The 23,752-nt window shown below is 39.5% G+C and overlaps 1 protein-coding gene across 10 annotated transcripts in view; it reads right to left on the reverse strand.

Annotated features, from left to right (window-relative positions):
- DNAJC13 (DnaJ heat shock protein family (Hsp40) member C13) overlaps positions 1-20,219 on the reverse strand; it is a 122,896-nt gene extending 102,677 nt beyond the window's left edge. For 8 of the 10 annotated variants that reach the window (XR_014244815.1, XR_014244816.1, XR_014244817.1 and 5 more), the window contains exon 1: positions 19,959-20,132. The gene's annotated coding sequence lies outside the window, so the exon portion shown is untranslated. Of the gene's footprint in view, positions 1-13,706; positions 13,835-19,958; positions 20,133-20,200 lie in introns of those variants that run through there. The other 2 variants (XM_082392608.1, XM_082392609.1) reach the window with 2 other exon arrangements.
- Positions 20,220-23,752: the final 3,533 nt, after the last annotated feature.

Below are 23,752 nucleotides of genomic sequence, written 5' to 3' on the forward strand. Positions count from 1 at the left end.
GCGCCACAACTACGGAGCCTGCGCTCTAGAGCCCGTGTGCCACAACTACTGAAGCTCACGTACCTAGAGCCCGAGCTCTGCAACGAGAAGCCACCACAATGAGAAGCCCGCACACCGCAACGAAGAGTAGCCCCCGCTCGCCTCAACTAGAGAAAGCTACGCATAGCAACGAAGACCCAGTGCAGCCAAAAATAAATAAATTTATAAAAAACAAACAAAAATTATAAAAAAAAAAAGACATCCTGCAATATTCAACACCACCAGTGAAACTTGAGGACATTACGCTAACTGAAATAAGCCAGTCACAGAAGGACAAATACTGCATCATTCCACTGACACGAGTTATCTATAATAGTCCAACTCACAGAAGCAGAAGGTAGAATGGTGGTTGCCAGGGACCGGGGTGAGGGGGGAAATGGGGAGTTGCTAATTAACGGGTATAAAGTTTCAGTTATGCAAGATGAGTAAGTTCTAGAGTCTGCTGTACAGCACTGTGCCTATAGTTAACAATAACGTATTGTACACTTAAAAATCTGTTAAGAGGGTAGATCTCATGTTAAGTGTTCTTACCCTCAAAAAATTAAATTTTTTTTTTCTTTTTGGCTGCCTTGGGTCTTCGTTGCTGCACGTGGGCTTTCTCTAGTTGTGGCGAGCAGGAGCTACTCTTCATTCTGGTGTGCAGGCTTCTCATTGCGGTGGCTTCTCTTGTTGTGGAGCATAGGCTCTAGGCACGCGGGCTCAGTAGTTGCAGCGCATGGGCTCTAGGGTGCGTGGGCTTCAGTAGTTGCGGCTCGCAGGCTCTACAGCTCAGGCTCAGTAGTTGCGGCACACGGGCTTGGCTGCTCCGTGGCATGTGGGATCATCCTGAACCAGGGATCGAACCCATGTCCCCTGCACTGGCAGGCGGATTCTTAACCACTGTGCCACCAGGGAAGTCCCCAAAAATTAAATTTAAAAAATTTTAAAAGTATACCACTATCTGGCCTGTCAGAAAAAAAATACTGTATTCCTGATGCAGATTACAGTGCTAACAGAAAAATATAATGTAGGATTAAAGGATTCTCTGGACATCAATACAAGTTCCTATGGCCAAAATCAGCACACTTGATAATTACCTCTCATGTTTTAGGAAGCAACAAGTGATATTGCTATTCTGCATCCAATCCTGAATGACAGCAATCCAATAAAGGCTAAGGCTAGTAAAATGGAAGTGCTCTTTATGGAAGAAAATCACTCCTCTACCTGAAAAGCTCACCTTCAGCCATGTTATATTTAGGTAAGGGTACACTGGAGAGATAATGAAGGCAGGAAATACTTACCTAAGTAGCCAAGTCAACCCCAGAAATGATGGGATAATTCAAAGCTAATATTAGTGCCTGCACAGCCTCAAAATGGAAATTAGGATAACCCTTTTCTATTCTGAATCCTGAGTAAAGATTATCCTAAAATTGGGGAGGGTAGGTGACCCTAACCAAAAAATTATGACATGTCCTGAAATTATGCAACTTTTATTAAGTACTCATCATGTGTTAATGAAGACACCGGGCATTTACCACCCATTTATGTATCTCACTGTCCCCATAACAACACTAAGATACAGGAATGATGATCCCCATTTTATTGACAAGAAAACAGAATTAGAGAAATTAAATCACTTCTCTAAGGTCACAACAACTGGTAAGTGATTGGGCCAGGCTTTTGAACTCAACCTGCTTAACTCCACATTCTATATACTTAAGCTTAACTATAATACCTTCCTTCAAATTTAGAAAATCAAAATAAATTCATTCTGACCATGTAATTACAGATTTATCATTGATAGCACATTCCTAGATTAATTCAGAACTAGTTCCAGTTATTATCTTCACCTGGAAATATGATTAGGCACTTGTTGGAAACAACTTTGAAACCCACAATTTCAAGCAGTGCAACAAATTACCGTACTTAACACAGGGCAAAAGAAATAAAACAAAAAAGGTGTTGCCAATGCTGAAATACTCTACCATGTAAAAATAAATATTTTAAATGTTTCCATCTATAGATAAGCTTACATTGTTTTAAAAAAACAAAGTGTTCAAAACAAATACATGACAACAGAAATCTGCTACCAATATGTGGTTTCAGGATAATTTTTAAGGAGAATTCAACAGAATAATACTATTCTAACAAACAATGAGCTTTTAAAACCACCAGATTAATGAGATAGTTTGGGACCTACTTCCCAATGGTGTAATATTAATCTCTCCATTTTCAAGTAAATCTATTTTATATGCTCAATAAAACCTCAACCACTTTGCGATAAAGTCATTTCATCTAATGAAGGTAATTGATGTGGAAACTGCATTAACTCTTTCAGACCATGAGGATATTTCTAGACACACAGATAACTCACTAGTGGATAATGGTAATGCACAGATATTAGAAAAATGCAGAAAAAATAAGACAAGAATATTCTGTGCTTGACTATATCATTTAAAGTGAGAGTTGGAACAACTTCAAGAGAACCACTGGAAAATGAGTAAAAGCAAGTCTAGGGGTCCCCCAAGTGCCATGGTCAAGTGATAATTCAATCTAGGAAGACCCACTTGGAATACCTCCCTGTAGCACAGATAACTAGAGGTGCTACCGCACACACTAAACATTAACTAATGATGAGCACAAGAAGCTAGTGTTAGTAAGATACACGCTGAAGTGGTTTTAATAAGCTATCACCAAGATAAAAGTGGTGAATTTTAAAAATATTACTTATGGTCAAAGACAGACTAGTGATAACTGCCATTTACTGGCTGCATGACCTTGAACAAAAGTTTCCTAGCTTCTCAGAATCACAGTTTATCTATAAAATAGGGATGACAGTACCTGTCTCAAAGGGCCATGGTGAGGACCAAGTGAGCTAATTGAATAAAGGGGTTAGTGTGATGTCTGGGTCAGAATAAGCACTCAAAAAGATACTTAATATTTTTGTTAGCAATCATAATAATTATTACTGTACTTTAAATATACTACCCCAGATATGCAATAGTTCTTTGGAGTATTATTATTTCATTTTCAAGATTTTCTACAGGCCCCTGTACTTTTTAAGGCATTATGGAGGGAAAGTTGTTATTAAATTACTTGATCCTAAGTCTTTTATCTATTAACTTCAGCCCTTGTACTATTCAATGTATATCACCAGTATGTCACACAGAATTTCTACCTTGAAGAATAGTGTTCTATTGATTTAATCAGTATTCATAGTTTTTAATGTGCTCATTCAAAAATAACTATACCAATATATCATATTTCTTAAACTGGATGGAGTACATCAGGGTATTATCATTATTATTTTTATTCTTTACAATTTCTTTCCTAAAGTGTTTTTAAAAAGAAAAAATAAAAAAGCCAAGATAACCATGATAGATGACATTTTAAAAAATCATCTTAAGTCAACTATAAGCTTCTCTTTATTTCAACGTTCTTCCTACAAAATACTATTATTTTGCAAGTCAATCTTATTTACTACATTTAAAATATCTCCCTGGGGTCTGGGCAAGATGGCGGAAGACTAAGACATGGAGATCACCTTCCTTCCCACAGATACATTAGAAATACAGCTACACGTGGAACTGCTCCTACAGAACACCCACTGAACGCTGGCAGAAGACGTCAGACCTCCCAAAAGGCAAGAAACTCCCCACGTACTTGGGTAGGGCAAAAGAAAAAAAAAGAAACAACAGAGACAAAAGAATAGGGACGGGACCTGCACCAGTGGGAGGGAGCTGTAAAGGAGGAAAGGTTTCCACACACTAGGAAGCCCCTTCGCGGGCGGAGACTGTGGGTGGCAGAGGGGGGAAGCTTCGGAGCCACGGAGGAGAGCACAGCCACAGGGGTGCGGAGGGCAAAGCGGAGAGATTCCCGCACAGAGGATCCGTGTCGAGCAGCGCTCACCAGCCCGAGAGGTTTGTCTGCTCACATGCCAGGGCAGGCGGGGGCTGGGAGCTGAGGCTCGGGCTTCGGTCGGATTGCAGGGAGAGGACTGGGGTTGGCGGCGTGAACACAGCCTGAAGGGGTTAGCGCACCACAGCTGGCCGGGAGGGAGTCCGGGAAAAAGTCTGGACCTGCCAAAGAGGCAACAGACTTTTTCTTGCCTCTTTGTTTCGCGGTGCGCAAGGAGAGGGGATTCAGAGCGCCGCCAGAAGAGCTCCAGGGCGTGAGCCCCGACTATCAGCGCGGACCCCAGAGGCAGGCATGAGACGCTAAGGCTGCTGCTGCAGCCACCAAGAAGCCTGTGTGCAAGCACAGGTCACTCTCCACACCGCCCCTCCCGGGAGCCTGTGCAGCCCGCCACTGCCAGGCTCCCGTGATCCAGGGACAACTTCCCCAGGAGAACACACGGCACGCCTCAGGGTGCTGCAACGTCACTCTGGCCTCTGCCACCGCAGCCTCGCCTCGCATCCGTACCCCTCCCGCCCCCCGGCCTCAGTGAGCCAGAGCCCCCGAAGCAGCTGCTCCTTTAACCCTATCCTCTGTGAGCAAAGAACAGACACCCTCAGGCGACCCACATGCAGAGGCAGGTCCAAATCCAAAGCTGAACCCTGGGAGCTGTACGAACAAAGAAGAGAAAGGGAAATTTCTCTCAGCAGCCTCAGAAGCAGTGGATTAAAGCTCCACAAACAACTTGATGTACCTGCATCTGTTGAATACCTGAACAGACAACGAATCATCCCAAATTCAGGAGGTGGACTTCGGGAGCAGGATATATTAATTTTTCCCCTTTTCCTTTTTTTTCTGAGTGTATATGTGTATGTTTCTGGGTGAGATTTTGTCTGTATAGCTTTGCTTTCACCATTTGTCCTAGGGTTTGGTCCGTCCGTTTTTGGTTTGTTTTTTTTTTTTTTACTTAAAAAATTTTTTTCTTCATAAATTTTTTCTTAATAATTTTTTCCTTATTTTTTATTTTAAAAAATTTAAACAATTAAAAAAAAATTTTTCTTTTTATTTTAAAAAATTAAAGTTTTTTTCTTAATAAAATTTTTTCTAATAATTTTTTTATTTTTATTATAAAAATTAATAAATGTATTTTAAAAAATTTTTTAAATTTTTTTCTTAATAAAATTTTTCTTAATCATGTTTTTTCTTATTTTTTGTTATAATAGCTTTATCTTATTTTATTTTATCCTCTTTCTTTCTCTTTTTCTATTTTTTCTCCCTTTTATTCCGAGTTGTGTGGATGAAAGGCTCTTGGTGCTCCAGGCAGGCATCAGGGCTGTGCCTCTGAGGTGGGAGAGCCAACTTCAGGAAACTGGTCCACAAGAAACCTCCCAGCTCCACGTAATACCAAACAGCAAAAATCTCTGAGAGATCTCCATCTCAACATCAAGACCCAGCTTCACTCAACGACCAGCAAGCTACAGTGCTGGACACCCTATGCCAAATAACTAGCAAGACAGGAACACAGCCCCATCCATTAGCAGAGAGGCTGCCTAAAATCATAATAAGGCCACAGACACCCCAAAACACACCACCAGACGTGGACCTGCCCACCAGAAAGACAAGATCCAGCCTCATCCACCAGAACACGGGCACTACTCCCCTCCACCAGGAAGCCTACACAACCCACTGAACCAACCTTAGCCACTGGGGACAGATACCAAAAACAACGGGAACTATGAACCTGCAGCCTGTGAAAAGGAGACCCCAAACACAGTAAGATAAGCAGAATGAGAAGACAGAAAAACACACAGCAGATGAAGGAGCAGGGTCAAAACACACCAGACCTAACAAATGAAGAAGAAATAGGCAGTCTACCTGAAAAAGAATTCAGAATAATGATAGTAAAGATGACTGAAAATCTTGGAAATAGAATAGCCAAAATGCAAGAAACATTTAACAAGGACGTAGAAGAACTAAAGAGGAACCAAGCAATGATGAAAAACACAATAAATGAAATTAAAAATACTCTAGAAGGGATCAATAGCAGAATAACTGAGGCAGACCGGGTATGTGACCTGGAAGATAAAATAGTGGAAATAACTACTGAAGAGCAGAATAAAGAAAAATGAATGAAAAGAACTGAGGACAGTCTCAGAGACCTCTGGCACAACATTAAAGGCACCAACATTCGAATTATAGGGGTCCCAGAAGAAGAAGAGAAAAAGAAAGGGACTGAGAAAATATTTGAAGAGATTATAGTTGAAAACTTCCCTAATATGGGAAAGGAAATAGCTAATCAAGTCCTGGAAGCACAGAGAGTCCCATACAGGATAAATCCAAGGAGAAACATGCCAAGACACATACTAATCAAACAATCAAAAATTAAATATAAAGAAAACATATTAAAAGCAGCAAGGGAAAAACAACAAATAACACACAAGGGAATCCCCATAAGGTTAACAGCTGATCTTTCAGCAGAAACTCTGCAAGCCAGAAGGGAGTGGCAGGATATACTTAAAGTGATGAAGGAGAAAAACCTACAACCAAGGTTACTCTACCCAGCAAGGATCTCATTCAGATTTGATGGAGAAATTAAAACCTTTACAGAGAAGCAAAAGCTGAGAGAGTTCAGCACCACCAAACCAGCTTTACAACGAATGCTAAAGGAACTTCTCTGAGCAGGAAAACACCTACAAAAACAAACCCAAAACATTTAAGAAAATGGGAATAGGAACATACATATCGATAATTACCTTAAATGTAAATGGATTAAATGCTCCCACCAAAAGACACAGACTGGCTGAATGGATACAAAAACAAGACCCGTATATATGCTGTCTACAAGAGACCCACTTCAGACCTAGGGACACATACAGACTGAAAGTGAGGGGAAGGAAAAAGATATTCCATGCAAATGGAAATCAAAAGAAAGCTGGAGTGGCAATTCTCCTATCAGACAAAATAGACTTTAAAATAAAGACTATTACAAGAGACAAAGAAGGACACTCTATAAGGATCAAGGGATCGATCCAAGAAGAAGGTATAACAATTGTAAATATGTATGCACCCAACATAGGAGTACCTCAATACATAAGGCAAATACTAACAGCCATAAAAGGGGAAATTGACAGCAACACAATCATACTAGGGGACTGTAACACCCCACTTTCACCAATGGACAGATCATCCAAAATGAAAATAAATAAGGAAACACAAGCTTTAAATGATATATTAAACAAGATGGACTTAATTCACATTTATAGGACATTCCACCCAAAAACAACAGAATACACATTTTTCTCAAGTGCGCATGGAACATTCTCCAGGATAGATCATATCTTGGGTCACAAATCAAGCCTTGGTAAATTTAAGAAAATTGAAATCGTATCAAGTATCTTTTCCGACCACAACGCTATGAGACTAGATATCAATTACAGGAAAAGATCTGTAAAAAATACAAACACATGGAGGCTACACAATACACTACTTAATAACGAAGTGATCACTAAAGAAATCAAAGGGAAATCAAAAAATACCTAGAAACAAATGACAATGGAGACACGATGACCCAAAACCTATGAGATGCAGCAAAAGCAGTTCTAAGAGGGAAGTTTATAGCAATACAAGCCTACATCAAGAAACAGGAAACAACTCGAATAAACAACCTAACCTTGCACCTAAAGCAATTAGAGAAAGAAGAACAAAAAAACCCCAAAGCTAGCAGAAGGAAAGAAATCATAAAGATCAGATCAGAAATAAATGAAAAAGAAATGAAGGAGACAATAGCAAAGATCAATAAAACTAAAAGCTGGTTCTTTGAGAAGATAAACAAAATTGATAAACCATTAGCTAGACTCATCAAGAGAAAAAGGGAGAAGACTCAAATCAGTAGAATCAGAAATGAAAAGGGAGAAATAACAACTGACACTGCAGAAATACAAAGGATCATGAGAGATTACTACAAGCAACTCTATGCCAATAAAATGGACAATGTGGAAGAAATGGACATATTCTTAGAAATGCACAACCTGCCGAGACTGAACCAGGAAGAAATAGAAAGTATGAACAGACCAATCACAAGCACTGAAATTGAAAATGTGATTAAAAATCTTCCAACAAACAAAAGCCCAGGACCAGATGGCTTCACAGGCGAACTCTATCAAACATTTAGAGAAGAGCTAACACCTATCCTTCTCAAACTCTTCCAAAATATTGCAGAGGGAGGAACACTCTCCAACTCCTTCTATGAGGCCACCATCACCCTGATAACAAAAGCAGACAAAGATGCCACAAAGAAAGAAAACTACAGGCCAATATCACTGATGAGCACAGATGCAAAAATCCTCAACAAAATACTAGCAAACAGAATCCAACAGCACATTAAAAGGATTATACACCATGATCAAGTGGGGTTTATTCCAGGAATGCAAGGATTCTTCAATATATGCAAATCAATCAACGTGATACATCATATTAAAAAATTGAAGGAGAAAAACCATATGATCATCTCAATAGATGCAGAGAAAGCTTTCGACAAAATTCAACATCCATTTATGATAAAAGCCCTGTAGAAAGTAGGCATAGAGGGAACTTTCCTCAACATAATAAAGGCCATATATGACAAACCCACAGCCAACATTGTCCTCAATGGTGAAAAACTGAAACCGTTTCCACTAAGATCAGGAACAAGACAAGGTTGCCCACTCTCACCACTATTATTCAACATAGTTCTGGAAGTGTTAGCCACAGCAATCAGAGAAGACAAAGAAATAAAAGGAATCCAAATAGGAAAAGAAGAAGTAAAACTGTCACTGTTTGCAGATGACATGATCCTATACATAAAGAATCCTAAAGATGCTACCAGAAAACTACTAGAACTAATCAATGAATTTGGTAAAGTAGCAGGATACAAAATTAATGCACAGAAATCTCTTGCATTCCTATACACTAATGATGAAAAATCTGAAAGTGAAATTAAGAAAACACTCCTGTTTACCATTGCAACAAAAAGAATAAAATATCTAGGAATAAACCTACCTAAGGAGACAAAAGAGCTGTATGCAGAAAACTATAAGACACTGATGAAAGAAATTAAAGATGATACAAATAGATGGAGAGATATACCATGTTCTTGGATTGGAAGAATCAACATTGTGAAAATGACTCTACTACCCAAAGCAATCTACAGATTCAATGCAATCCCTATCAAACTACTACTGGCATTTTTCACAGAACTAGAACAAAAAATTTCACAATTTGTATGGAAACACAAAAGACCCCTAATAGCCAAAGCAATCTTGAGAACAAAAAATGGAGCTGGAGGAATCAGGCTCCCTGACTTCAGACTATATTACAAAGCTATAGTAATCAAGACAGTTTGGTACTGGCACAAAAACAGAAACATAGATCAATGGAACAGGATAGAAAGCCCAGAGATAAACCCACGCACATATGGTCACCTTATCTTTGATAAAGGAGGCAGGCATATACACTGGAGAAAGGACAGCCTCTTCAATAAGTGGTGCTGGGAAAACTGGACAGGTACATGTAAAAGTATGAAATTAGAACACTCCCTAACACCATACACAAAAATAAACTCAAAATGGATTAAAGACCTGAATGTAAGGCCAGACACTATCAAACTCTTAGAGGAAAACATAGGCAGAATGCTGTATGACATAAATCACAGCAGGATCCTTTTTGACCCAACTCCTAGAGAAATGGAAATAAAAACACAAATAAACAAATGGGACCTAATGAAACTTAAAAGCTTTTGCACAGCAAAGGAAACCATAAACAAGACCAAAAGACAACCCTCAGAATGGGAGAAAATATTTGCAAATGAAGCAACTGACAAGGGATTAATCTCCAAGATTTACAAGCAGCTCATGCAGCTCAATAACAAAAAAACAAAAAACCCAATCCAAAAATGGGCAGAAGACCTAAATAGACATTTCTCCAAAGAAGACATACAGATTGCCAACAAACACATGAAAGAATGCTCAACATCATTAATCATTAGAGAAATGCAAATCAAGACTACAATGAGGTATCATCTCACACCAGTCAGAATGGCCATCATCAAAAAACCTGGAAACAATAAATGCTGGAGAGGGTGTGGAGAAAATGGAACACTCTTGCACTGTTGGTGGGAATGTAAATTGATACAGCCACTATGGAGAAGAGTATGGAGGTTCCTTGAAAAACTAAAAATAGAACTACCATACGACCCAGCAATCCCACTACTGGGCATATACCCTGAGAAAACCACAATTCAAAAAGAGTCATGTACCAAAATGTTCCCTGCAGCTCTATTTACAATAGCCAGGACATGGAAGCAACCTAAGTGTCCATCATTGGATGAATGGATAAAGAAGATGTGGCACATATATACAATGGAATGTTACTCAGCCATAAAAAGAAACGAAATGGAGGTATTTGTAGTGAGGTGGATGGAATTAGAGTCTGTCATACAGAGTGAAGTAAGTCAGAAAGAGAAAAACAAATACAGTATGCTAACACATATATATGGAATCTACGGGAAATAAAAAGAAAAAAAGGTCATGAAGAACCTAGTGGCAAGATGGGAATAAAGACACAGACCTACTAGAGAATGGACTTGAGGATATGGGGAGGGGGAGGGGTAAGATGTGACAGGGTGAGAGAGTGGCATGGACATATATACACTACCAAATGTAAAATAGATAGCTAGTGGGATGCAGCCGCATAGCACAGGGAGATCAGCTCGATACTTTGTGATCACCTAGAGGGGTGGGATAGCGAGGGTGGGAGGGAGGGAGACGCAAGAGGGAAGAGATATGGGAACATATGTATATGTATAACTGATTCACTTTGTTATAAAGCAGAAACTAACACACCATTGTAAAGCAATTATACTCTAATAAAGACGTTTAAAAAAATTAAATAAATAAATAAATAAAATAAAATATCTCCCACTTAGGCATTTGGAATTTCAGCTCTTAGAAATGCTTCTTTACCTGAAACCAACCTAATGTTTTTAAATTTATGTTTGATGCCTATAAGTTATAGCTTATGAAACTGTTGGGAAAAAAGTTTCCATAAAACTCCATAAAAATAATTTACTCCCCATTCAATTATCTCCTCTGTACAGTTCTTAAATAAGCTCTAAAAGTGGTTCTAGAACTGTTGCTTATAGGCAAAAACTCATAAGCAACCATAATTCCCATTAACAGTGATGAAACATCTGCAGAATTTTTAGCATCAAGCATAATAGCATAAGTCATTTATAGGCATATTCCATAAAAAATAACAAATTGTCCAGGTAAAAAAGTGTAAAAATTGTTGGATGAGATCTTGGTAGCAGCTGTATCATCAGCATTTGCCATCCTGCCAGTTGCTAAGGTGCTATTCAAATTAGCAAGAATTTATCTGTTCAAACTAATTACCGCTTAAATTTCATCTCCTTCCCTGCAGGACTGTCCCACTTCAAATTCTCAAAGACCTTTTTGATGAGAAAAACTCAAGTTTACATGCCCTTTGTAACTAAATCACATTGAAAGTATCTCTAATTTTTTTTTAGTTTTATTTATTTTTGGCTGCGTTGGGTCTTTGCTGCTGTGCAGGGGCTTTTCTCTAGTTGCGGCGAGCTGGGGCTACTCTTCATTGTGGCACGCAGGCTCCTCATTGCGGTGGCTTCTCTTGTTGCAGAGCACGGCCTCTAGGCGCGCAGGCTCAGTAGTTGCAGCACGCGGGCTCTAGGGCATGCAGGCTCAGTAGTTGTGGCACATGGGCTTAGCTGCTCCGCGGCATGTGGGATCTTCCCAGACCAGGGATCGAACCCATGTACCCTGCATTGGCAGGCAGATTCTTAACCACTGTACCACCAGGGAAGTCCCTGTAATTTTGCTTCACTTAAACTCTAAAGTTGGCTTCACTTATTCTTATTCTATATCCTAATATTACACCACCAAGAGAGCTTTTCTGCAACTTCTCAGTTTGTTCTTCTTTTGAGAGAACTGTACTAAGGGTTAAAAAGTCAAATTCAAGTTAACAGGGATTTTGGCTAGATTCACCTTTTTCAATGAGCTCCCTTGCTTCATGCTTTCAAATAACACTTAACATTCTCACATTCTTTAATTTATTACTGGCAGCAAAACTGACAATCCATTTAAGATCATTAATGGATAAAATGAGAACAATCTTTTGGACGGTATGATTTTGACAAAAAATTGCAGGATTTGAGAGTCCAATGAGAGGAGACTACATCAAAATGACACTAAGAACAAAAAGCAGAATGAAGGGACTCAACACCACAAGCACCCAAGCAGATTTCAGCCAGGCTATAAGAAAAAGAATTTGCACACATAGCAAAATTAAGTCTATGTGCATGGCTTGTGTTAAGTAAAAACTCAAACAGAGCACTTATTTAGCCAGGGATGAATGAATATGCTCAGAAAAATAATACACTAGTGAATGAATGAAGGAATTGGCTTTAATCAAGGCTACTTGCCTTCAAAGCATACATTTTGCATGACCAACTGGAAATGATTTTTACACAAATATGACAACTTCCAGAGAGCAGATAAGATACTAACTTTCCAGCTTGAGTCTATAAAATGAAAGAATGAACTCTTTCATCATTAACTCTGCTCTCAAATAATGAATTAAAAACATGAGGTTGTCTTGAAATGCATCAAAAAATAAGGTGAATAGAAAGATGGATAGATACGCGATAAATCAAGTATATAGCAAGATATTAATGTGAAAACCTTGGAGGTGAATATATGGGTGCCTAATGTAAATCTCTTTCAACTTGGCTATAGGTGAAAACTTTTAAGTTGGGGGAAAACTACATTTGCCTTTATTTTCTGACCAAACTCTCCTACAAAAGAAACACTGTTTCTCTGCTACATTGTAAAACTACACCTGAAAATATGGTAGACATTCACGATAGAAACTAATTTATGAACTTAATACTTCCTCATACATCTATATCTTACTGAAAATGCAGGGGGAAGGAGAACAACTGCTAAGGCAAAGGCTAATCCTTAGTAATGACGGAAGAGAGAATCCCTTATTACTGGCTTCTTAAAGACCTAGTTTTATTTGTAACTGGATTCAAAACCTAAGTGAATTATATCACTAGGTTAGTTCAGTTTCAAATAAAAGGTAAAAAATATAAATGGTTAACAGAACATTAATTTTTACCCACATTAAAAAGCTACAACTAGACTATCTTAGAATGTGCTGTGTATGAAAGAAAACTGATATGAACCTTAATCCTCTTTTTTAATTTTTAATTTTCATGTTTTAATATATAACTCAAGTATAGGCAAAAGCATTTCCTTCTAAATAAACAACAAATCAGTAATGTGTAATGTGTATGACACCTACCATACAGGGATCTTTAAACAGCTATAAAATAGATCACAAAGTAAGGTTTTAGTACACTCTATCTTAGCTTTCTTAACTTGCTGAAGAACCTGATAACTCCAGAAATAAATGTGGTAAGAAAGCCAGTGGTAACACCAAATTTCAGCTGACAATCACATCTCCAAATAATCGCCCAGGAGTTACAATATTGAAACCTCTGAACTGTCTGCCACATTAACATAAACTTTCAAATACTTCTGCCACCATAGGGCAAAATAATCTAAGTTCCCCTCATTCTCTTTAAAAAAATCCATTCCTCTCCAATTAGAAACTGAATATATATGCATGAAATAAAAGGGCAAGAGAAATTCAAAAGCAACCCCTAAATCTGAAGAAACACTTAATATGATCTCAATGGGTGGAGAAGCAAGCATACATACCATAGCAGTTAATTTTGCTGGCCTTTTCTCTTCAATGTAAATCAGATATTGAAAAAGATACCTATCTCTTCATATTTTAGATTCAATCTGAGGGAATAATTCTTATTTCTCACAAAATAGACCTCTATCTGTTGTAAAAAAAAAAAAAAATTAATGTTTTTGCCAGGAAAGATGCATGGTTATGACTCTTCCCTTTCCAAAACTTAAAAATGCCTTAAAATATTCACCTGGAGAAAAACAAACAAAAAACCAACTAAGAAATGTGTTCACTTAAGCAATTCTGTGAAATCAGTGGTACTGATCACTTACACATTTTTAGTTTGCACACATTCTTAAAACTTTCTAGACACAATTTCTATTTCATTTTATCTTTGAAGCTAACTTGGCTTATGCAAGAACAAAATGTACTAGTTCAATAAACTGTTCGTCAGCTCACCAACAGGCACTTAATAACCTTGCTCTAATATGCTAAATAGACCCTAATGGTAAAAAATGCCACGTTTTAACTTGTTTTTCTTAACAATATAGTAAACGCATAATGGGGGACTAAATTTCCTAAGCATATAACAAATATAACTTGAAGAAAGTTTTACAGTAAGCATCTTAATACCCAAACCCTGTGCTCTTTATACTAGTAAAAGACAAAGAGTTTAAGTGGCTGCAATTTCCCTTTCTTTCACCCAATACAAATAGCAACAACACGCAGGCTTCTAGTTTGGCCCTTTCCGAAAAATCCCTATTATTCCTAACTCTGCCATAGTGCTTCACAGTTTACAGAACACTCCCAAATCTACCAGTTATTTAAAAAAAAAAAAAAAAAAAAAAAGGAAAATTCTACTTTTAAAATTAAACCCAGTCCTATTAGTTTGGGGAAAGAAATGGCTTATCTACTCTAAGATTTGATAAACATCCAAAATATATTCTGTACAAGTCTGAGGGAGAGAGAAACCCCACAGCACTAGTAAAAGAATTTAAGGGCTTCCCTGGTGGCACAGTGGTTAAGAATCCGCCTGCCAATGCAGGGGACACGGGTTTGAGCCCTGGTCCGGGAAGATCCCACATGCCGTGGAACAACTAAGCCCGTGCGCCACAACTACTGAAGCCCACGCACCTAGAGCCCATGCTCTGCCACAAGAGAAGCCACCGCAATGAGAAGCCCGCTCACCGCAAAGAAGAGCAGCCCCCACTCGCCACAACTAGAGAAAGCCCGCACGCAGCAACGAAAACCCAACGCAGCCAAAAATAAATAAATAAAATGAATTTAAAAAAAAAAAAGAATTTAAATTTTAATATAATTAGTACAGAATTTATTACACATTAGAGAAAGTCTCCTACAATCATAACCTTATCAATCCTTCCATTATGTTTCACAACCATACTTGGCAAAATCAGAACATTAAAATAATTTAGATTGCTTTACAGATTTTGTTTTCAATTTGTTCATCAAAAGGTCAAATTCTTATTGATCAATTGCAAAAATGATATTACCAATTACCAATATTACCATATTTAGCATGTGCTAAATATGTGAACACTGCTTAAGCAGTGTGGCCTACTTCTAAGGGCAACTTAAGTTCTGAAACTATAAAAACCCCACTGATTTCAGACTTTATTTTAGAAATCACTCTTCCTCTTAAGTAGTCCATAAAAGTACAAGTAAAACTCAAATATGTAGGCTGAATAAACTTAAGAGCATCTGAAAAGAACTACTAGCAAATTATGCTCAGCTTTATTGACTGAACCATACTTAAATGTAACTTTGCACAGGTAACTGTGTCTTAAGTTTGCAAAAATGATCACAATCATGTTGGCTTAAGTTACTTGCTACAAAGATATCCCCTAAATCAGTGATTCTCAAAGGAGTTCCCAGAACTAAGAATCACACCATATGACAAGAGACGTTACTGACTGGCATGTGATAAGCATGTGTGAACACTGCTGAAGCAGAAAAACGTGCTGAAAACACTGATTAAAATTCTGAATTAAAGTAATGGTTGTGGTGGGGGGGGATGCTGATCCTTGAGACACTATGATTAGAAACTACTAGGATTTAGTGGATGGGGCTAGATATCCCTCAATGTATAAGACAGTCCCATAGATTGAAGAATTGTCCTCAAGTGACTTTCAAATATCCAAGTGGTCATTCACATAGATAAAAGCCTGTTTATAGTTAACCCCAGAATTTAGTTTTATGTTAAAATACAAATCACAAAGTATGTTTTGCAGTTTAATATGCACATAATTTTCCAGGAATGCATATATCATATAAACTGAGAGATTATACTTTGAATTCTCATGGCTTTTCAGAGTATCTATATTTTGTCTTCATTTTTTATATCTTACTGTTTTTTCTTTCAGTACTTTAAAGTTGTCACTCAGTTGTCTTCTTGCTTGCATGGTTTCTCTGCTGTAACTCTTACCTTTGTTCCTCTGTAATGCTTCTCTTTGGCTACTTTCAAGAGTTTCTCTTTGTCCTTTGTTTACATCAGCTTGAATTTGTTATGTCTAGGTGTGTTTTGTGTGGGTTTTTTAAGGGGCAGGTATTTATCCTGCTTGGTGTTCTCTAAGCTTCTTGCACCTGTGGTTTGATGTCTGACATTAATTTGGGGAAATTTTCTATTATTTCCTCAAATATTTCAATATTTCTTCTGCTCTGTTCTCTTCTGGGATTCCAACTATGCATATATTTATAATAAATGTTTGCTATTATCCCCAAGATCTTGTTCTTTTTTTGAACTCTTTTTTTGTTTCAGTTGGATAATTTCTGACATCTACAAGTTCACTGATTCTTTCCTTGGTTGTGTCAAATCTATTGATGAGCCCAAAGGCACTCTGCAGCTCTTTACTATGTAATGAAACTTCCAACATTTCCTTTTGATTCTTTCTTATAGTTTCTGTCTCTCAGCTGAAATTACCCACCTGATCTTGTACATTGTCCACTTTTTGTTCATACCTTTAACATATTAATTATAGTCATTTTAAATTCCTTACCAGATAGTAGCATCTGTATTAATCAATGAGTATTTCTGATGATTGCTCTTTCTCTTGGGAATTTTTTTTTGCCTTTTGTATGACTTGTTGAATTTTTTGTTGAAAGCTGGACATGTATAAGACAGTAGAGATAGAGGTAAATAATTTTTGTGACAGGAAATGGGCACACCTTTTCTTTGCTAGGTCTTTAGTGCTGGGTGTTAGGAGTTGGGCTGGGTTCATGATTTTGCTGTTGCTACGGTTATCCTCAGTGTACCACAGGCTTCGAATATCTACAGAATAGCTTGTGCCTATGGTGGGGGATGGTTTACTAAAGCAATGTCTATTTGATTCTTTGCCCTGAGCCTCTTTGCATAATCTTGTTCTTCACCTTGTAGTATTTTGCAGTTGCTTATTATTCACAGCTTCTTAGCTTGATGGCAGTGAGTTGGGGGTACAGTCTCTGTTGTTCTGATTAAGGTTTACTCTTAGACATACACTGTGTCTCTGGATCACAGGATCTTCCTGTTTCCCCAGGCTGCAGTTTTGGGCTCAGTGCCCCTCCCCCAAGAAAAGATTCTTTCCCCCTGGTTTTGTCTTCCCCCAGCTCAATGAATGCTCACCAACAGGGCCTGCTAGCAAAGATGCTCTTCCCTCCACAGATTAAGGCTTTTGTTCCATAGAAGAGACAGAGGGGAAGACTCAGAGCACAGTTTTCTTGCCCCTCCAGAAAGTTCTGCTGCTCTTCTCCTCTAGGTCAGCACCACAGCAGACACTCCCCAGAGCTCAACCCAGTCTTTTCTAGGAGTACCCAGTGAGGTTTGTAGGTAAAGAGATTGGAAGAAGGTGCATCCAGGCTTCCTTTTCTTGTCAGCTATTCTAGCTGAACACTTCTTAACAGTGTCCAGCTGTGTCTACTGAAGGTGAATGTGAGTTCATACATACTCTTTCTCTCCTTAAACTTTGGGCCAGTGGTCTGCTCTGTGGCCTCAGCTATTTAATAGGTTTCAAAAAAAAAAAAAAGTCATGAATTTGAAGTTAGTCCAGTTCTTTTTTGTTCTAACAGTGGAAGCAAAGCTTCTTTTTGTCCCAGGGCCAAAGCCAGAAGGTGGTTATATTATTTATAAACTATTATTTCAGGATAGTAAAGGGGCTGTTACTAATTATTTGAAATAAAAAGTTGGCCTTTATTGGGTTTGATAAAGTTGAGAAACACTGACTTAAAGGATCTCTTTCAAAACAACTCCCCTTTAACCACTAATAAGTATTACAGTTAACATTTAGGCCTAAAACTACAGTATTAGTAGCAACAAAATTTTTGCTAGTTTATCTGCTTAGCCTTGCTTCTATTTACCAATTTTAAGTACTTCAATCGGAGAAAAAGGGGAAAGGTATGTGCGAAGGAAACCTCAGATTCACCTGTGTAAATAGAACTGGTTGAGAAATGGAGCCAAATTAGTTAAAACATTTTATTTCAAGCAGAATTTAACAGCTACTGAGAACCTGACTCCACTACCAACCTTTTTACAAATTCAGTAATAAAGCTAGTATTGTTTCCGTCCACCTAAGCAACCACCTTCCATTTATTTGTGGATAAAGTTAATTCTTACAAATAAGAATTTATGCTTTCCATAATTCCATAACTTTTCCTCTCATACCATTCATATATTTTAGACTATTTACTACTGCCACTTTAGAAAAACAGGAATATCCATTACCTCCCAGTGGAATACAAATTGTGGTATTTTCCATGAACTGAACTACAGCTTTACATTCCTATCTCTTAACCTTCTGACTCCTCTTTTCCTCCCTTAATATGTTTTACTTCCTGTTTTCAAACAAGGAGTATAATGTAATATTTTTAAACAAGTATGGACTTATGTTCCATTGTGATATTAACCGCAAAAGCCAAGTTTGAGATATAGCTGCTTAAACTGTTTCACATTACATTTAAAATGTTAACAAGATTTTACGTTTTAAGTCAAACAATAAAGCACTTTCTAAAGAATAGTGAAATCAAGCCTTTTGGAGATACCCAATTACTGACAAGTAATTCTGTAAATGTCCTTTTTTTTTTTTTTTTTTAAAGGCAAGTTCTGTTTCATATTCCCATAAACTCACAGAGTACTGGTAACATAACTACAAAACCTGACAACCGTGAGTAATTTCCTTAAACTCTGCAGACAGTACTTTCAAACCTAGAAATCTACCAGATCCATCAAGCAAGAAAGAAAACACAGTAAGACAATCCTCGGGACAGGTCCTGAAGAAATATTCTGAAATTTAACTTTTTACCCAAGACACTATATTCCAAGACGCTCAAAATAACCCTACAGTATAAAGTCCTTCACAGTGAGGCAACAGCATCAGGTAGAGAGGCCCTGAGAGAAATCAAGGTCGGGTCAAAAGGAAAAGCAGAGAGGGGAATTGAGAAATCATTACTTCAGGAAACCATTACCACATCTGGGGAAGATTTCTAATTTTCTCCCCTAAGCAAATGATAAAGGTAACAATCTCAAGACAAGAGTGGTTAACTTAACATCCTACAGTAAGGAGACAATTTAAGGGAATACACTCTTCTTAAGTGCACTAAGTCAAATCCGCGTTTAACAGCCACTTCACTGAGCGTTTAAGTCCTATTTCATCCACTCCAAAGGCCGCATTCAGAGGCAAAATCACAGCAGCGAAGGAAAGGCCCCTGTGAATAAGCTACCTTGCAAAAAGGAAAAGCTGTGGACGAAAACTTCATTTTGGATAAGGGAGGGACTGGAGAAGAAACCACACGGGTGCTCCCCAGTTCCTAACAAAACGAAACAAAGCTAAGCAAATAAAGTCTATGCAGGGCATGGGAGGAAGGAGGGTCGCCCACCCAAGGAAACAAGAGTTCCCGGCCTCCAGCGGGAAGACTGCTCAGACTAGGAAGCTGGAAGGGAATCCCGAGGGCGGAGCCCAGAGAGGAATAAGGGCTGTGTAGGGTAAGGATGTGCAGAGTGGAGTGGGGGACCGTGGTGGGTAGAAAACCAGAAAACAAGGCGAAAAGAGGGGTGGGGCTGAACAAGGCAGGGCCCTGGGCGACTGTCACTCAGAGCCGCGGGGGGCGGGCGGGGTCGGAGGACAGGAACCAGACCAGCAATCTGGGGGGAGGGTAATCTGCTTTCCTTAACTGAAGGAAGTTGCGACCCAGACACCACCCCTCCTTCTCCCTGCTGTTGGTCCCCCAAGTCCCCGCGGCGTGGCGAGGGGGTAAAGCAGAGCCAGAGTCCGGTGCCCGTAGTGATTTACCTTCGCGGGAGGCTGGAGAGGCTCCAGCCCGAGCTCCTCCCGCCGCCGGCTCAACGTCCAGAGTGGGATGAGGCGCCCTCCGGCCTCCTCCCCCTCACCACTTCCCCTTTCCCCCGCGGGGGCCCTGTAGCTCCGCTCCCGCGGGGTCCTGATGCCGCGGCGGCGCTGCCTCCCCTCCCCCTCCGACCCCTCCGACCCCTGCGCCCCCTCCGCCTCCTCCCTCTGCCTTCTCAGAGGCTCACTCTGGAGGCCGCCATCTTCGCTCAGGCTTTGAGCGACCGCGTTCCAATACGCCTGCGTCGCCCCCGCCCAGACTGTCACAAGACCCGGTCAGCTGATTTCAATTCTTCCGCTTTCTGCCCCGCCCTCTCGCATCCAGCCCTCCGCGTCTTATTCGCCCACTTTCCGTGAAATTCCGCGTTCCGCCGGCTACTCCGCCGGCTGGTCAGCCCGCCCTCCTCCCTGAATGCAGTTAGACATGCGCAGAAGGTCGAGGCCGGCAGTGGGATTTGGAGTCCATGCAGCGTGTGAAGGGAACCCGCCTGTCAGCGTGTGGCTGAGTCCCGCCAGTGGTCGTCACGCGGCACGGGTTTTGCACTCCTAATCTCTTGAGGTCTTGTTTTAAAGCATTTACCCAGTCTTGACTTCAAATGCCATGGAGTATCCGCGAGGCAGTCTATACCCGGTTTGGTGGATCGCGAGCCGGCAGTTTCACTTGCTGTTGAGACTCCCAGAAGACAGCTGCAAAAGATTTAAACATCGGTTGGTTTGGGAAGTCACGGAGACCAAAGCTTCGGAAATACCGACAGCCTTTTGCTGGTGGGAGTGCCAGAATAGTAATACTGATAGCTCCCTTTTATTGCTGATCACGGGTTTACTTAGTTAATCCTCAACTCTGTGAAGTAGGAATTATCTTTGTTTTGCAGATAAATTGAGGCCCCTCTCCACAGCAGTGGACCCAAGCAATCTCACCCTAGGACCTGTACCTTCGATGCTATCGCCCTGAACGTATATGGACGCTGGGGGAGGGGAATCAGGTTAGAGAAAAGAGGTGATAGTATGTGTTACCTGTGGGTAAGGGTTTAATTAAGTTCAGTCTCCACTCTCAGACCTGAAATCTAAAGACCACAAAATAATTTGAAGTTAGTCCAGTTCTTTTTTGTTCTAACAGTGCAAACTTTAAAATTCTGCTGCAAACTTCAAAACATGGGTGGTGTAGGTGGCTGGCATGAATTCATTTTTTAATGAGGGTTAAAGGTCTCTGGTAAGAGGTTTAATCCTCAGTAGAGCAATCCTGAAATAGTATAATATTTTCTTTGGCAGTCCTTTCACTGGTTGTCTCGTTTTTAGAGATGGCAATTGCAGGATGAAAAATGTAGACAATGGCTCTTACAGATTTTGCTTCCTGACTGTTTTGACCCTTTGCCCTACCTTGAGGTAGAAAAAGACTGCATTTATCCTTACAGTAGACTTTTCCTGTATTCCATCAGTAAGATAAGGTACATCTAAGGGGTGGCACCAGGAATAACTGGGTGTGGGAAGACTGTTTCGGAACCAAACTTGGACCCGCTGGCTCCAGTGCATAGTAAAGCCAATGTACTGACACCAGGTTGTGGGGAAGGAAAGTGCAGTGTTTATTGTAGGTGTCAAATAAGGAGTGCAGGCCCCCAATGCTCAAAAGACCTGAACTCCCCTGTGGCTTTCAGGGAAAGGTTTTTAAAGGCAGGGTGAGGGAGAGGGTTGCGGAGTGTGTGATCAGCTCAGGGACATTCTTCTGATTGTTTGGTGGTGAGGTAATCAGGAGTCAACATCATCAACCTTCTGGTTCCAATCGATCTGGGGTCTGCATGCTTGTAGGCAGTGTACAGTTAACTTCTTCCACCTGGTGGGGGTTTCAGTATCTGCAAAACAGCTCAAAGGATATGGCTCAGAATATTATCTATAGCCCTTGAGAAGGAACTAAAGGTCCTTGACTTTGTTTAATGACTAAACTATTATTATTTTGTCTTGACCGTTTTCCTTTGTTTCTGCAGCTTCTCACTTCTCTGATTAAATTTATTCTTTGAAACTGTGGGAAGGCCTAGGAGGCTAAGGTTTTTTTTTTCGCAAACAAGAGGCAGGCAGAGGACTTGAGGGGGCAGGGAATCTGTCCCAGGAAGGCCCCATAGGGTCCTGCTTGATTACAACAGGACCTGAAATACAGTATAAAGGGAGGAGAAGGAAAAAGAAATAGGAGGGCTCAGTTAAGGGGCCTTCTTTGGTTTATTCCAGGGAAACAGAAATTTGTGTTTATGTAGCATTTTATAGCTTACAAAGCCTTCCAGTAATCCCAGAAGTAGATATGGGATGTATTATTTTTATTTTATAGAGGAAACAAACCGAGAGAGTCTAAGAAACTTACCCAGGGTAACCTAACTCCTAAAGGTTGAGCCAAGATTTAGCTACAGGACTTGTAACATCAAGGCCAGTGAACTATTAAACCTCCACACTACCTCTCTGTTCAATATTTGGGAAAAATAAAATCCATACTTGGAGTTAGGAAGAGCCTTAGGCATTATGAATTTCCCCTCCTCCCCCGCCCTGCCCCACCCCTCCTAAATTCCACTAAAGTGGGATATTCCCTGCCTTCCAAGGCATTTTTTTCATTGCAGTTTTAGAAACCACTTTCTTTGTATTCAGCCAACTTGCCCTCTATTTCACGAGTAGTTTGTTTGTTTGTTTGTTTTTGCCTATTCCTCTTCTGTGACATCCCTTTTAAGTATTTGCCAGTACAGCAAATCCTATCTACCCCGTTCTCCTCTGCTTATTATCTCTGTGCTTAACCACCCTGGCCGCAGCCTCTGTCTTCAGAAGCCATATTTCTAGTGCTTTCCACTGTTGCTTACAGGATGTGGTTTCAAGCCTTTTCACAATTCTCCTGGTTGCTGTTAATTGATTTGCACATGTTAGTATCCTTCTCAAAACACTAGCACTATGTTTATGTATAGCTGATTCACTTTGTTATACAGCAGAAACACCATTGTAAAACAATTATACTCCAATAAAGATGTTAAAAAAAACCCCGAAAAACACTAGCACTAAGCATGAGAGTCAGGAAGGGTAGGAGGACTTGTCTCTTCTTTCCCTAGTCTTTGCCCGCCTTTTTAAAAAGAGTGACAAATACAAGGCATGACCCTCAAATTTCTCTTTCTGGATTTATCTTTTTATTCAGAATCCGAGTTTGCATTAGCTTTTCTGATACTTTCATAGTGCACACATACCAAATTTACAAATTATGTGGTATATATTTACAACATTTCACAGCTTTTTAGATATCAATAGCTTTTATCAGTGGCATACGTTAGTATACAAGACAGGAGAGGTTTAAGATTTTAGACTAAGACAAACAGCTGCGTGTCAAGCTCCCTATTGTTGTTAAATGGACCTGCCTAATTATATCAAAGCCCAGATCCTAAATGAATCCCTAAGAACTCTGCATAATTCAGCAGGATTTGAACTGTTTCAAGTATAGTAACCACTAACCCCATACTACTGAATACTTGAAATAAAGTTAAAATACCAGATTTAATATGAAAAAATCTAAAATATTGCATTAAAATTTTTATATTGATTACATGTTGAAAAAATATTTTAGATATACAGTTAAATAAAAGACATTATTAAAATTAACTTCACTTGTTTCTTTTTTTAAAATGTAGCTACTAGAAAATGTAAAATTGTATATGTGGTTCCTGTTAAACTTCTCTTGGATGGTGATGCTTAGAAGGTCTTGTGCAGACACATACTGTTAGAAA

Source organism: Balaenoptera borealis, assembly GCF_965194805.1.
Source record: "Balaenoptera borealis genome assembly, chromosome: 5".
NCBI classification, from domain to species: domain Eukaryota; kingdom Metazoa; phylum Chordata; class Mammalia; order Artiodactyla; family Balaenopteridae; genus Balaenoptera; species Balaenoptera borealis.